The 13,677-nt window shown below is 36.5% G+C and overlaps 1 long non-coding RNA gene across 1 annotated transcript in view; it reads left to right on the forward strand.

Moving 5' to 3' along the window:
• LOC106882561 (uncharacterized) overlaps window positions 1-11,129 on the forward strand; it is a 13,658-nt gene extending 2,529 nt beyond the window's left edge. Inside the window, exons 2-3 of the long non-coding RNA XR_008264410.2 lie at window positions 5,840-8,783; window positions 10,983-11,129. This is a non-coding gene — a long non-coding RNA (uncharacterized LOC106882561). The remainder of the gene's footprint in view (window positions 1-5,839; window positions 8,784-10,982) is intronic.
• Window positions 11,130-13,677: the final 2,548 nt, after the last annotated feature.

The raw sequence follows: 13,677 nt of genomic DNA on the forward strand, positions 1-13,677 counted from the left end.
TACTTTTTTCCTAAAATTTTCGTTATTTCTTGCAACCTCTTCAATAGTTGTAGACGCTATACACGCACACACACACACACATATTCAGATTCTCATGTAAACATGACTAGTTTGAACGCGCGAGCGCGTACCCAAACGTATATGTTTGTAAACAGCAGTGCTCTATAATATACACACATATATTCAGATTTGTAAGAATGTATGGCATCTTTACGATGCTTATGTTTGTTATATAGTCCCGAAATTCGTTTAGTCACATGCACAAGACTACATTGCCAGTATCTGCGTACGTGAGTGTGTGTGTGCGCGCGTGTATGAAAGAAAGAGAGAGAGAGAGATAGGAAGAGAACAGAGCAAGAGAATGGGCACTTATACGAATATATTTTTGTGTTCTTTGATATGACCAGTTACAATATCCAACGATCTACTAACTTTATTAATCGACGATTAAAATGCTACGAAGACCAACAGTTAATGTTAATGCAATCACGGTTTTAGGGCCCGATATATATATATATATATATATATATATATATATATATATATATATATATATATATATATATATATATATATATATATATATATATATATATATATATATAAGGCATTCAAAGAACCAGGGGATCACAGTAAGCTCCCAGCTTGGTACGTGGCTATCGAGAAAAATACGTCAACTAATGAAATAAACATCTATTCTCTCACATCACACTTCTTATCAATACACACACACAGACACACACATATATATTACTAAATATTGATAAAACGAATAAATATTGTAGGGTTTGCTTATATTTACTTTATATTGCTAATATTTTATAAAGTGTATAAGGCTTGTCTGCATGATTCGAACCTAGAGAACAGAGACATCAACAGCAAGTTGTAGCGTACATTTCCCTTTTGTTTCACCCTGTCCGTATGCTAATCTCTCTCTATCTCTCTCTCTCTTTCCCTCTGTCTGTCTTTGTCTCTCTCTTTCTCTTTCTATCTTGTTTCTGACTTAACATCTACTGCGTGTATATAAAAAGTATAAATCGACCTGAATTTTGTGGTAAAGAAAAAGTGTGTGTGTTTATATATATATATAACAGGAGCAACAATAGTGGTGTTGTAGGAGCGGTAATAACGTCTACACCACAGCAACAGAACAGTAGTAGCAGTAGTGTTGTTTTGAATCGTGTTGACCACAGTGAAATAGAACTGGAAAATCGTTCAATAAATAAATTGACGGGGATTATAGAATATAACGAAGAATATAAAAAATGTAAAATAATGTACAGACATAAAATGCGGTCAGGGCTAATAGACTGAAGATATAGATAGATGACTGCCTAAATTGAATGGATATAGAGAATATTAGGTAGACTGAGAGATATATAAACAAACAAATTGATCTAACTGTATATGTGCAAATTATCTGACAGGTATAGATAGGTAGATTGATAGATTTTGTTACATTTCTATAGAAGCAGATTTTCTGTAATGTAATACTCTTTCGCTGTAACATACACATATTCTAGATTTCTTTTTCTCTCTTCCAAGTTTTGTGTTGATATTCCCTCTTCAAAAGTTTTTTGAATTTTGCATATATGATGTCGAATATTGTAGAATAAGAGGTGGAGATTCAGGCAATTGAAAAATACTGCTCAGTTTCGATTCTCGTGAAATACAAGTTCATTATATTTATGGTACTAAATACATTTGAAAACGACACCTTACAATACTGCATTTCCTAGTTCGTACGAAATGTAGGCTAGTGTATATAGTCACACACGCACACACGTACATTTAAATTTGAGGAATACGTTCGTTTGCTATTTAGAGTTTTTGTCTGAAGGATCGCACGTAGCAAGAAACTGCATTCAATACCTTTCTCGCGTTTTTATACACAGCTCAGGCATATATGTATATATGTAAGCATGCGTGCATGTATTTATGCATGCATTTATGTATATATGTATTTATGTATGTATGCATGTATGTGTTTGCATGCATGAGTGTGTGAATGTATGTAAGCGTGTAAACATGAATGTAAGTATCCCTAACAGCTAACTCAAAGTATGAGAATTTAAGTGGAATAATTTAGTTGTTGATGTTTAACCTCACGTCATCTTCATCAGTCATGCCTGTAATCAAAGTCATTCCAGCCGTGACTATTCCCCCTTTTTTTATTGCCATTGTATCTCTAAGACTATCTTACCCTTTGCGTTCCTCTTTTATTCTTTTTAACGATAGAGGGAGTTTCGTCTGCTACATAGAGAATCTCGAGTGGCTACGTAGGGATTTCCCTATTTGGCTCAACTGGGAATTTACACTGCATCGCAAAGTCAGCTTTATAGGAGTTTGTGATTGCACTTCAGTGAAGGTATTTTTGGAGGAATACGTAATTCTGGCTTCTCAAACTGTACTAAGCGTACTCCCAGGAGATATGCGTCCTCCCAGGGGTATTCATAAGAAATTTTAGGGGTATCCAAGGCCTGTAAAAACATTGAAATTTCCAAGTATTCGCAACTAATTAAACGCAAGCCGTTTGTTTGTCTACAAAAATGGGTGTACTTTTTGCTCTTCCCACACACACTTGGTTGTGAACAATGGTTTTCAGTAATGTTTGTAACTGAAAACAAATTTCGAGCAAAACTGACTGTCAATCGCGAATGATGCGTGTGTGTGTGTGTGTGCGTGCCTCTGTGTGTGTGTGTGTGTGTGTGCCTCTCTGAAACTGCCGAGAATTGAGTTACATTTTAAAGAGAGCCAAACTGATCCACCTTGTTTAAAAGGTGACATGACATTGAATGAAGGTAATTTCGTACACAAGCACACGGCCAGAAACTTATGCAGAAGGGGGTGGGAGGTACAGTACTTTACAGGTTACTATCGACCCTGGAAGAAAAGTTAATTTGACGACGACCGGATTAAAAATTTTTTTATTTTTAATCAAATTAATAACAAATAATACTTGTTTATTGTATGTTCTATGGTATCTAACTGTGGAGGCGCAATGGCCCAGTGGCTAGGGCAGCGGACTCGCGGTCATAGGATCGCGGTTTCGATTCCCAGACCAGGCGTTGTGAGTGTTTATTGAGCGAAAACACTTAAAGCTCCAGCAGTAAAATTATTAACACTGTTACGTCTATTAAGATATAGGTTTGCTTCTACCGCATTTCTAGCAAATATATAAATGGTAATGATGATACTTAAACTTTCAAAATCTTTCTTTAATTTTGTGTAAAACCACTTAGGATCAAAACAGAATTTTTAAATGAGTCTAAAAGACCTTGAAGCCGCGGTACCAGGCCGAAGCTGTGTGACGAACATTTTAACGCTCAATTAAATAGACTTAAATTTCAAATTTAAAAGTAAATTTAACAGCTTTGCATGTAATTAACCCTTGCGCTTTACCTGTTATACACAAGATATATTTCCCAAGCGTCCATGCATCATATATTGGCTTCAGATTTTGACACTATGCCAGCAACTTCGGGGAAGGGATTAAGTCAATTACATCGACCCTAGTGTTCAACTAGTTCTTATTTCACTGATCCCCAAAAGATGAAAGGCAAAGTTGACTCCGGCGGAATTTGTACTCAGAACGTAAGGACAGAGGAAATGCCGCTAAGCATTTTGCCCAGCGCGCTAACGATTCTGCCAGCTCGTCGCCTTCCATGCATCATAAATTGATACACATTTCCAATTTTTTTCAACCGTCAAAGAAACTTTGGACTTATGAAATGAAAGCTTTATCAGAACGCATCAGACAAGGATTATCTAACAGTCTGAAAACAGGCATGGACTTTTAAGACAAACTTTTGAAAATGTTTTGAAGGGTTAAATAGTTCTTCCACAGTGTAGTTGCTTTTCTTTCCTTTTTTCAGTTATCTTTTTGTTTTGTTTTTGTTCTTTCTTTTTTTTTGCCTGACGAAATCGTCCTCAAGAGAGCTCCTCTCGAGGAAATTGGTATCTGGATAAAAAATAAAACAGTTCACTAACGATATGACAGCTGGAGGGAAAGAGGGTTGCATTACTACTCGACCAGTACTCATTTATTGCTGAAAACACTGGTCCTAAATAAAGGGCTAGGCAACGAAAACCCTTCTGTATAAAAGGATGGTAGCGCTACGGACGGAACGTCTGTTATTATAGGCTTGTTCAAATAAGACTGAACTGAAGCTAAACAACGACAAACGGAAATAATTGAGATATAATGTTCTGTCCTTCCACTACCTTTATGTTTTTTAAACCTCACACTGAATCTGATGATAGTGGAGGCGCAATGGCCCAGTGGTTAGGGCAGCGGACTCGCTGTTATAGGATCGCGGTTTCGATTCCCAGACCGGGCGTTGTGAGTGTTTATTGAGCGAAAGCACCTAAAGCTCCACGAGGCTCCGGCAGGGGTTGGTGGCGAACCCTGCTGTACTCTTTCACCGCAACATTCTCTCATTCTTTCTTCCTGTTTCTGTTGTACCTGTATTTCAAAAGGCCCAGCCTTGTCACACTCTGTGTCACGCTGATTCTCCCCGAGAACTTCGTTAAGGGTACACGTGTCCGTGGAGTGCTCAGCCACTTGCCCGTTAATTTCACGAGCAGGCTGTTCCGTTGATTGGATCAACTGGAACCCTCGACGTCGTAAGCGACGGAGTGCCAACAACAACGAATCTGATGAATGCCTTTCAGGGTGTCTATTTCATCTGTTTCAGCACATATCTCCATTTTATTACCGATGGCGAAGCCTCTATGTGGTCGCTCGATCAGCTAGAAATAGTAGCCCAATCTTTAGTTCACATGAAAACAAAAATGGAAACATTAGATAATATAGACCAGTCGTTGGCAACATGCGGCTCGCAGGAGTCTCTGAATGACATACCTAACGAAAACCTATCTTCATTTTGTATTTTTTCTTGAGTAGTGTGGCCCGCTTGATGATAAGCCACGTATGAGAATACGGCCCACTTCTCGAAAAAGGCGGTTTATGCCTCATATAGACCGAGGAAACTTCTACTCTGAAATGGTCATAGCTAAAAATTTTATTATTCTGAGTATTTTTAATCAGAGTAGAGATGGTACTAAACAATAGCAGAAGACACGTGGCTTAGTGATTAGAGTGTCGAGCTCGCAAACATGGGGTAGTGAGTTCGATTCTTAGACCAGGCTGTGTGTTGTGTTCTTGAGCAATACACTTTATTTCACGTTGCTCTAATTCACTCAGTTGTAGAATGAGTGGCGACATCACTGGTGCCAAGCTGTATCGGCTTTTGCCTTTCCCTTGGATAACATTGGCGGCGTGAAGAGAGGAGAGGCTGGTATGCATGGGCGACTGCTGGTCTTCCATAAAAATAACCTTGCCCGGACTTGTGCCTCGGAGGGGAACTTTCCAGGTGCAATCCCATGGTCATACATGACCGAAAGGGGTTTTTACCCTTCTAATACATTATGAAGATGTGCTTTCCTGTTATGAAACACCCAGTTGGTTGAAGTTTTAACTGAAATAATGAGCGCTTATTTTCCTAATCTTCAAGAAGTTTCCAAACAGCCGAGCTTAACTCCAGTTTCATGGTCTAAAGCATGATGACGGATTCATATCTTCCCCGTTATGATGCTAGCTTATCGCGATCCCAAATTATCTGGTCCCCATTTCCAATAGTTAGGTCAGTGTTTCTCAACCATGTTTTTACCTATGGGCTCCTTTGATTTCTATTTTACTCTTAGCCACTTGATGTTTAAAAAATCCTATCATATTTTTATAATTAAAATATTATTAAGAATTGTATAAAAATAATTATCAAAATATTTTGTGTGTTGTAGAAGTTATAACCAATTTATTTTCTTTTATTTGTTTCAGTCACTGGACAGCAGCCATGCTGGGGCGCCACCTTGAAGAATTTTAGTCGAATGAATTGACCCCAATACTTTCTTTTAAGCCTGGTATATTTTCTATCGGTAATTAAGCGATGGCGGGAGACAAACGGAGACACAAAGGCACAACAAATATACATATACATATATACGACGGGCTTCTTTCAGTTTCCGTCTACCAAATCTATTCACAAGTCTTTGGTCAGCCCGAGGCTATAGTAGAAGACACTTACCTATGGGACCGTGCACTGGGACTGAACCCGGAACCAGGTGGTTGGAAAGCAAGCTTCTTACCACATGCCACGCCTGTTGCAGATAAAATTTAACAAAATCTTTTACGGACACCTAAGGGCTACATGAACCCCGGTTGAGGTCCACCGAGCTAGGTGAACTGAGGCCCTTTCCTTTCTAAGAAACAAAGAAACGCCTGCAACAAATTTGAAGTAGCACGTAACCCTGTATAATATTCGCTCTGTCATCCGTTAATACGTCTACAGGAGTAATCATGAGTGTTATTAGTTGTTTCTAGTACGGATTTAGTAAATGCTGTTAGTATTTTTGATACTTCAGTTTTAGTAGTTCTTTAGATGGATAATAGTGGAGGTGCAATGGCCCAGTGGCCATTGGATCATGGTCATAGGATCGCAGTTTCGATTCCCAGACCGGGCGTTGTGAGTGTTTATTGAGCGAAAATACCTAAAGCTCCACGAGGCTCCGGCGGGGGATGGTGGCGAACCCTGCTGTACTCTTTCACCACAACTTTGAATATATTAAACCACGGCTTACCCTCAAATTACCAACTACTGTTAACCATACAGCAAGGCCTATATATGGTTAGGTAATGCACCAGTAGTGCCTACAGATACATATATCCCTTAGACGGTTGCATAACCTCTAACTCATAATTTATACATACATACATGCATACATACATATAGATATGTTTCGTACTTTTTTGTTGTACACGTTTCTGCCCACATATGCATATATATATATATATATATATATATATATATATATATATATATATATATATATATATACGTATAGATGTAAGTATGTATATATGTATGTGTATATGCGTACATATACGTATGTATATATACGTATGTATATATATATTATTTATATTATTATATGATAGAACGCCACGCATCCTCTTCTAAGTGAGTCTTATCTTAATAATTTTGGTGCGCACTCTATACGATCTTTTTACTCTTTCGTTTTCCTCTCTTTTTCTCTCTCTTATTCTTTTTCCTCCTCTTCTCCTACTATTCTATTCTATTACTCTGTCACTCTCTCTCCCTCACTCCTCCTCCTTTGCTCACGTGGCTCCTACGTGACCATAGGCTGTCTTTATTTCTTTCTCTCCGTTGTAGCTGGAACAAGGAAGATGTGTTCTTGTTTGTCTCTTGTCCTAGCTTTATTTACGCGTTCGCCACCATAACCTCATTTAAGCTTAGCAGTCCTTCCTGTTTGTTTTCACTGTCCTATTTGTGTTACCTATTTTGACCCTCCGCAAAAATCCCAAATTTTATTTAATTTGCTTTGCGGGAACAACTGTTTTATCGAAAGCGTATATTGTTGTTAGATGTTCGAAATACGGGACTAGAAAAACAGTCAACAACTGATGAAGGGTCGTTCTTTATGTTGTTTGTTTTCCATTTGTGTCTTTCGTTGTTCGAAAGAACAGTTCATGTTCCATGTACTCGTGCTTCGTACTTTTTTGTTGTACACGTTTCATGACGTCCTGTGCCCACATATTAATATATATATACGTATAGATTTAAGTATGAACACATATGTATGTATGTTCCGGGCTCAGTCCCACGGCGTGGCATCCTTGGCAAGTGTCTTCTACTATACCCTTAAGCCGACTAAAATCTTGAGTGAATTTGATGGAAACTGAAAGAAGCCTGTTCTGTGTGTGTGTGTGTGTGTGTGTTTGTCCCCCCACCCCACCCCATCGCTTGACGACCAATGTTGGTGTGTTGACGTAACGTAGCTGTTCAGCAAAATAGACTGATAGAATATGTACAAGGCTTACAAAGAATAAGTCCTGGGATCGATTTCTTCGACTAAAAATTTTTCCGCCAGTACTGGATTTAAATCAAGTGGGTGTTTCATTATAAGATCTCCAATTCACAAATTTTATTAAACTGAAAATTTAGCCGATTTTATTTACCCATCCCGTGTTTCACCTTTTTTTCATAGCACAGCATGCAAGGTAAAGAAAGTTAATTTCGGCCTGTATATGTGTGTACACGATCTTGTAGCAGTATAAGTGGATCTTGCATGCATGAAGTGGATTCTATCCACTATATATATATATATATATATAAACAGACAGAGAGATAACTTTTGGAACTGCTGATAAGAAATATATTCTCCATACAACTTGGTGTAGTCAACATTCATTGCCATACTTAGAAGTCTTCGTGTGCTTTTACATTTCTTATCAATACAGAACAATCTCGTATTGCACATTTGCATCTGGGTATGTACCTAACAACCTAAAGGTTTATACCTCATAGTCAGTAAGTCTTTAATGTTGTTTGCCGCCCACCTGTACTCTTAGCGAAGTAATTTAGCTCTTACTAGCTCAGTCTACTTTCTTGTAAATAGATATCTGTAGCTTCATCTTATCCCTTTTAATACGGAGGTCACTGTATACCTGATGTGTTTCGCTAGCTTACTGAGGTCATAAGTTATCGGGAATATATCTTGGCAGACTCCTGCTAAATACAATATATGAATATAATTTTTTCAGTCTTCTAACGTCTCAATGGAATTTACCACCAATACGTAATATATGATCGCGAAGACATATCTTTCAAAATGTGACGTTTGTTCCAAGAGAGGCTACTCTTCCTACTAATGCTGTCATTAACCAGCCTACGTGCTTACAGCTCACGCATAACTCATTGCTGGTACGTATACTATTTCACTTGTAGATTCTTATTTAGATGAATTTTTCCGCCAGTACTGGATTTAAATCAAGTGGGTGTTTCATTATAAGATCTCCAATTCACAAATTTTATTAAACTGAAAATTTAGCCGATTTTATTTACCCATCCCGTGTTTCACCTTTTTTTCATAGCACAGCTAATCCCGACGAGGCTCTACGCATTTATCTATCGTAAGAACAAATGAAAACATAACTTTAGTATTCGCATACATATTCTTCATTTCATTAAAGGAGAAATATGCAAACCATTTCTATAATGGATGGTCATACTTATTTCTGCGGGAGCATTTCCTCTCGGTCTAAAAATAGTAAAGTAATTCCTTCTTGAATAACAATTATCGCATTAAATCTCTTTCCGTTGAAAAAATAAATAGATAAATAAAAACATATTTTTGGACTGTACAATTGTTTATATTATCACATTTATTTTTGTAAATCTCACCAAATATCCATGAATGGCGTTCACTCCTGGATTGGGTAATTTTTTTTTTTTTATTGAACATTTGAATAAATTTGATATCGTTTAGCGTAAAAGAAATTAGGGGAAGCTGCTTTAATATGGTATTTTGGATCTAATGGTATTTTTGATCTAAATTAATTCTCTGTTTAAAGCTATACGTCATTTTATTCTCAATATGCATGCACATCAGGTTAGTTGTCAACGACAAAATATGTTAATCCCAGGAGCTTTAAGGATCTTTAAACATTACTTTATCAATAGTTTTTATTATATATTAATAACTGTAATCAGATTTTTAAATACTAATAAATCTATGACTTTACCGCAGTGTAATTAATCTGCTTCTATGGATCAAATATTTGAAAATGATCAAGGAAAGAATAATCTAATTGGCCATTCTTTTTTTGATCGTCTTCAAACTACCAGTTATTCCCAAAAGTGAATTATAAAGAGAATTTTGAAATTAACGAAAATATATGTTAAATTTATGATATATTCATAGAATTTTATATCAGTAAGTTATACTTAAAACTGATGAGAGCAAGCGGTGTTTCTTAACAGAAATGAGCATTATGCTTTCATCAACTGTAGGGTCTTTGGAGTTGCTTGTTGCCCACATTCATGGCAGATAAACCCTGTTAATTTTTCTCCGTGCTTTCCCTAAATTTGGTCTAAGTTCTTAGAGGAAAAGAGAAAACGATTTTTTTTGTCAAGACATAAAAACTTTGGTTATTAGACGCGTCGACATGTACGTGGGTGTGCGGGCGCGCATGTATATGTATGGACTGGTGCGCTTACGCGAATACTATGGACATTTTTACTCCCTTACCTTTACTCCCTCCTCTCACTTAGCGGTCATTCTAATAGCTCTTTTGTCTTAATGACGGTCAACCACACAGTAATTTCCCTTTGTTTAACGGTCATTTTCATAGCAATTTTCAATGGCCAGATAACTGAAGAGATGGCGGCGTGGGTTTCCACTCTGGCATCCGAAACTCGGAGTTTTATCATGGCTACCGAATAATTGTCACATATTTTTACAGATATATATATATATATATATATATATATATATATGACTAAAATTATACAATAGCTATACAGAAAGCATATACCAAAAACAGAGGCAGCTGAAATAACAACGAACAGAGTGTATTGGTTTGACGCTCAGGATAATTAGAAGTCTTTAACGTTTTGAGCCTATGCTCTTCTACGAAAAGAAAGGAGGAGGAAAAAAACTTCTCTGAATTAATGATGCTACACGTTGAATTGACCGGAAGGAAGGAAGTGGCTGGTGGCGTGGTGTGTTTGCGTAAGCATGTGTGTATAAAGTGTGCGTATACTGGTGACGTCATAAAACGTCCCACAGGCAGCCTTTAACTTTCCTATCCAAAAGCGTTTTTCAATCTAATATTTACAAGTCATTAATAGCTTTGTCTGTTTCGAGATCCACTATTCCAAAAAAAGAACTTTATATGTGTGTGTCTAAAAATGCATTGAGTAGCTGAAAAACAGCGAAAACCGGTCCCGGTCAGTAAAGTATCATTTTTCTTCTACTGCAGAACCACTTTTGGCTACAACATGTACTAAAATTTATTTAGTAAAACTTTATATATTCGGAAACTTTATTTCATCCAAAAACCTTTCATTAAGCAGTAATATTCTCTCTCTCTCCCTCTCTCTTTCTCTCTTTTCTTTTAGGATTGTGCGTGTAAAATCACCTTGTGAAAACATACACTAATACTTATACAGTAAAACTGCTGCATGGAAACATTTGTTATGTGGAAAACATTTTTGTATTTTTTACTGTCGTATTTATAGACATATAATAAAAAAATTTACCTTCGATATTAAAAAGTAAAACTTATTTTATTCAAACAGACAGCAGACACACACACATACATGTATGTATGTATGTATGTATGTATGTATGTATGTATGTATGTATGTGTGTATGTATGTATGTGTGTATGTATGTATATGTGTGCGTGTGTGTGCGTGTGTGCGTGTGTGTGTGCGTGTGTGTGTGTGTGTGCGTGTGTGTGCGTGTGTGCGCGCGTGTGTATATACATATAAATTATATTATAAATATATTGTATGTATGTCTATACAAACATGCATATATACATATATATGTGTGTATATGAATATATATAGATATGTATGTATATATATAGAGAGACAGATATATATATATATATATATATATATATATATATATATATATATATATATATATATATATATATATATATAACGTGAGAGAGTTAGGGGTTGGGGGTTCAACCCACTAAGGGATAGTATCTATCCAGTATACTGCTGGGAGGGTACCCAATTATTGCTACACTAGTGCTATACTAGGTGCAATCAATGGGAGAGGGTAAAAGTGGAGGTTTTACCCAAAATTTGTGTAACAATATATTTATATACATACATACATACAAATTATTATCTTTTTTCTTTTCCTTTTTGAGTCATTTGAAGTGTTTAGTCGAATATATGTCGACCCTAGCACTAATTTGTATGTCTGGTGCTTATTCTATCGGTGTCTTTTGCCGAGCCGCTTCTTATCGAAAATAAACAAACACAAACATAAATATAAACACACACGCTCGCATTACATTCATGTATACTACATATATACATCTCTCTCTCTCTCTCTCTCTCTCTCTCTCTCTCTCTCTCTCTCTCTCTCTCTCTCTCTCTCTCTCTCTCTCTCTCTCTCTCTCTCTCTCTCTCTCTCTCTCTCTCTCTCTCTCTCTCTCTCCCTTACACACACACACACACATATACATATATACCAAATTCGCTCGCAAGACATTGGTCGACCAGGGGCTATAGTACCGTGCAGCGGATCCGAACCTGAAACCATGTGGTTGCAAAGCAAGCTTTTTAATCACGTAGCAAATCGTGCAATGATATCGTTTACGATACTTTCATCTAAAAGAAAAAGAAAAAAAAACGGAAAAAGACAAATCAGAAAATTCGGTGTATGCATACAGGATACCAACTAACCGGCTTTAATAATCATCAAAAATACTATTTGTGTGAAGCCCCTGGTCCTTTCATAACTAGGATTCTTAGTCCACCTAAATTCTTCTTAACTTCCATGAAAATTAATATTTTTTCGTGAAATTTTCTACAAATATACCTTGATGTATGTACATTTCGAGCATGTAGGAATTTTGAAGGAAACAACTGCAAGTTATTTTTGAGAAGTGTTCCCCACTCGGTGGTGTTTCGGAGCAAGTCGTCCATAATTGTTTCATTTTTCTCTATTATGCGCGTATGTGCATCCGTAGATTTGTAATGAAGTAATACGCTGCTTCTGTTCTCTTCTACTTCTCTACTAGAAACGTTTATTTTGGAATTTACTTCTATTGAGAAAAAAAAATCGTGTGCATGTTATTTTTAACGTAAGTTTTCTTATGACGGCTTCTCTTTTCTGCTTATTACTTCAATAGAAATCTACGGATGCACATACGCACATAATAGAGAAAAATGAAACAATTATGGACGACTTGCTCCGAAACACCACCGAGTTGGGAACGCTTCTCAAAAATAACCTGCAGTTGTTTCCTTCAAAATTCCTACATGCTCGAAATGTACATACATCAAGGTATATTTGTAGAAAATTTCACGAAAAAATATTAATTTTCATGGAAGTTAAGAAGAATTTAAATGGACTCTGTTGAAATTTCTGAAAATTGTCCCCCACCCCCATTCCAAAACACTTTCACCGGAAATTTGTATATTCGGGATCTACATAATAAATAATATATGCATAGAAAATTTCATTAAAAAATATTCATTTTTCTGAAAGTTATGACCTCCCAAAGTCTGGTGGGTAAAACCCTGTAGTTATGCCCATGTTATTTGTTTTTGAAGTACGGAAGTAAAATTTGGCCTTTCAATTTTGATTATTAAGGAGGCGTATCTAAATACTGCCGGCCATTTTGCTCTACAATCTAACAATTATACCAATTCACCACCGTTTGTAGTACGTGCCTAGTTAACCCTTTGAACAGAGAAAGCGAATATATCCGTTCAAAGTTTTATCATCGTTAAGTGCAGGAAGGGATTTAGCAAATAGCTTTGAAAAAAAAACTTTCCTTATCCTGCGAGGAGCGGAGAAACTCCCAGTGACACTTTTTGCAGATAACGATATTTTAGATTTTCTTAATTTCTTCACATATTTCATCAAACTTCTCTTTACAGAGCGAGAATCAAATACTTTTAGTGGTGAATTATGAACCGTACTTACATGTGATATTGAAACTGTATTGCAGAAGCAGAAAATATCAATTGTTTTATGGTGGATAATTAACATCATTACGAGAATGACCCCGAAGTTTAATTACGAAGTCAAAGGGAATGAACTTATGAAATATAGGGA

The sequence above is a fragment of the Octopus bimaculoides genome, chromosome 6 (genome assembly GCF_046866305.1).
Source record: "Octopus bimaculoides isolate indiv1 chromosome 6, ASM4686630v1, whole genome shotgun sequence".
Classification (NCBI taxonomy): domain Eukaryota; kingdom Metazoa; phylum Mollusca; class Cephalopoda; order Octopoda; family Octopodidae; genus Octopus; species Octopus bimaculoides.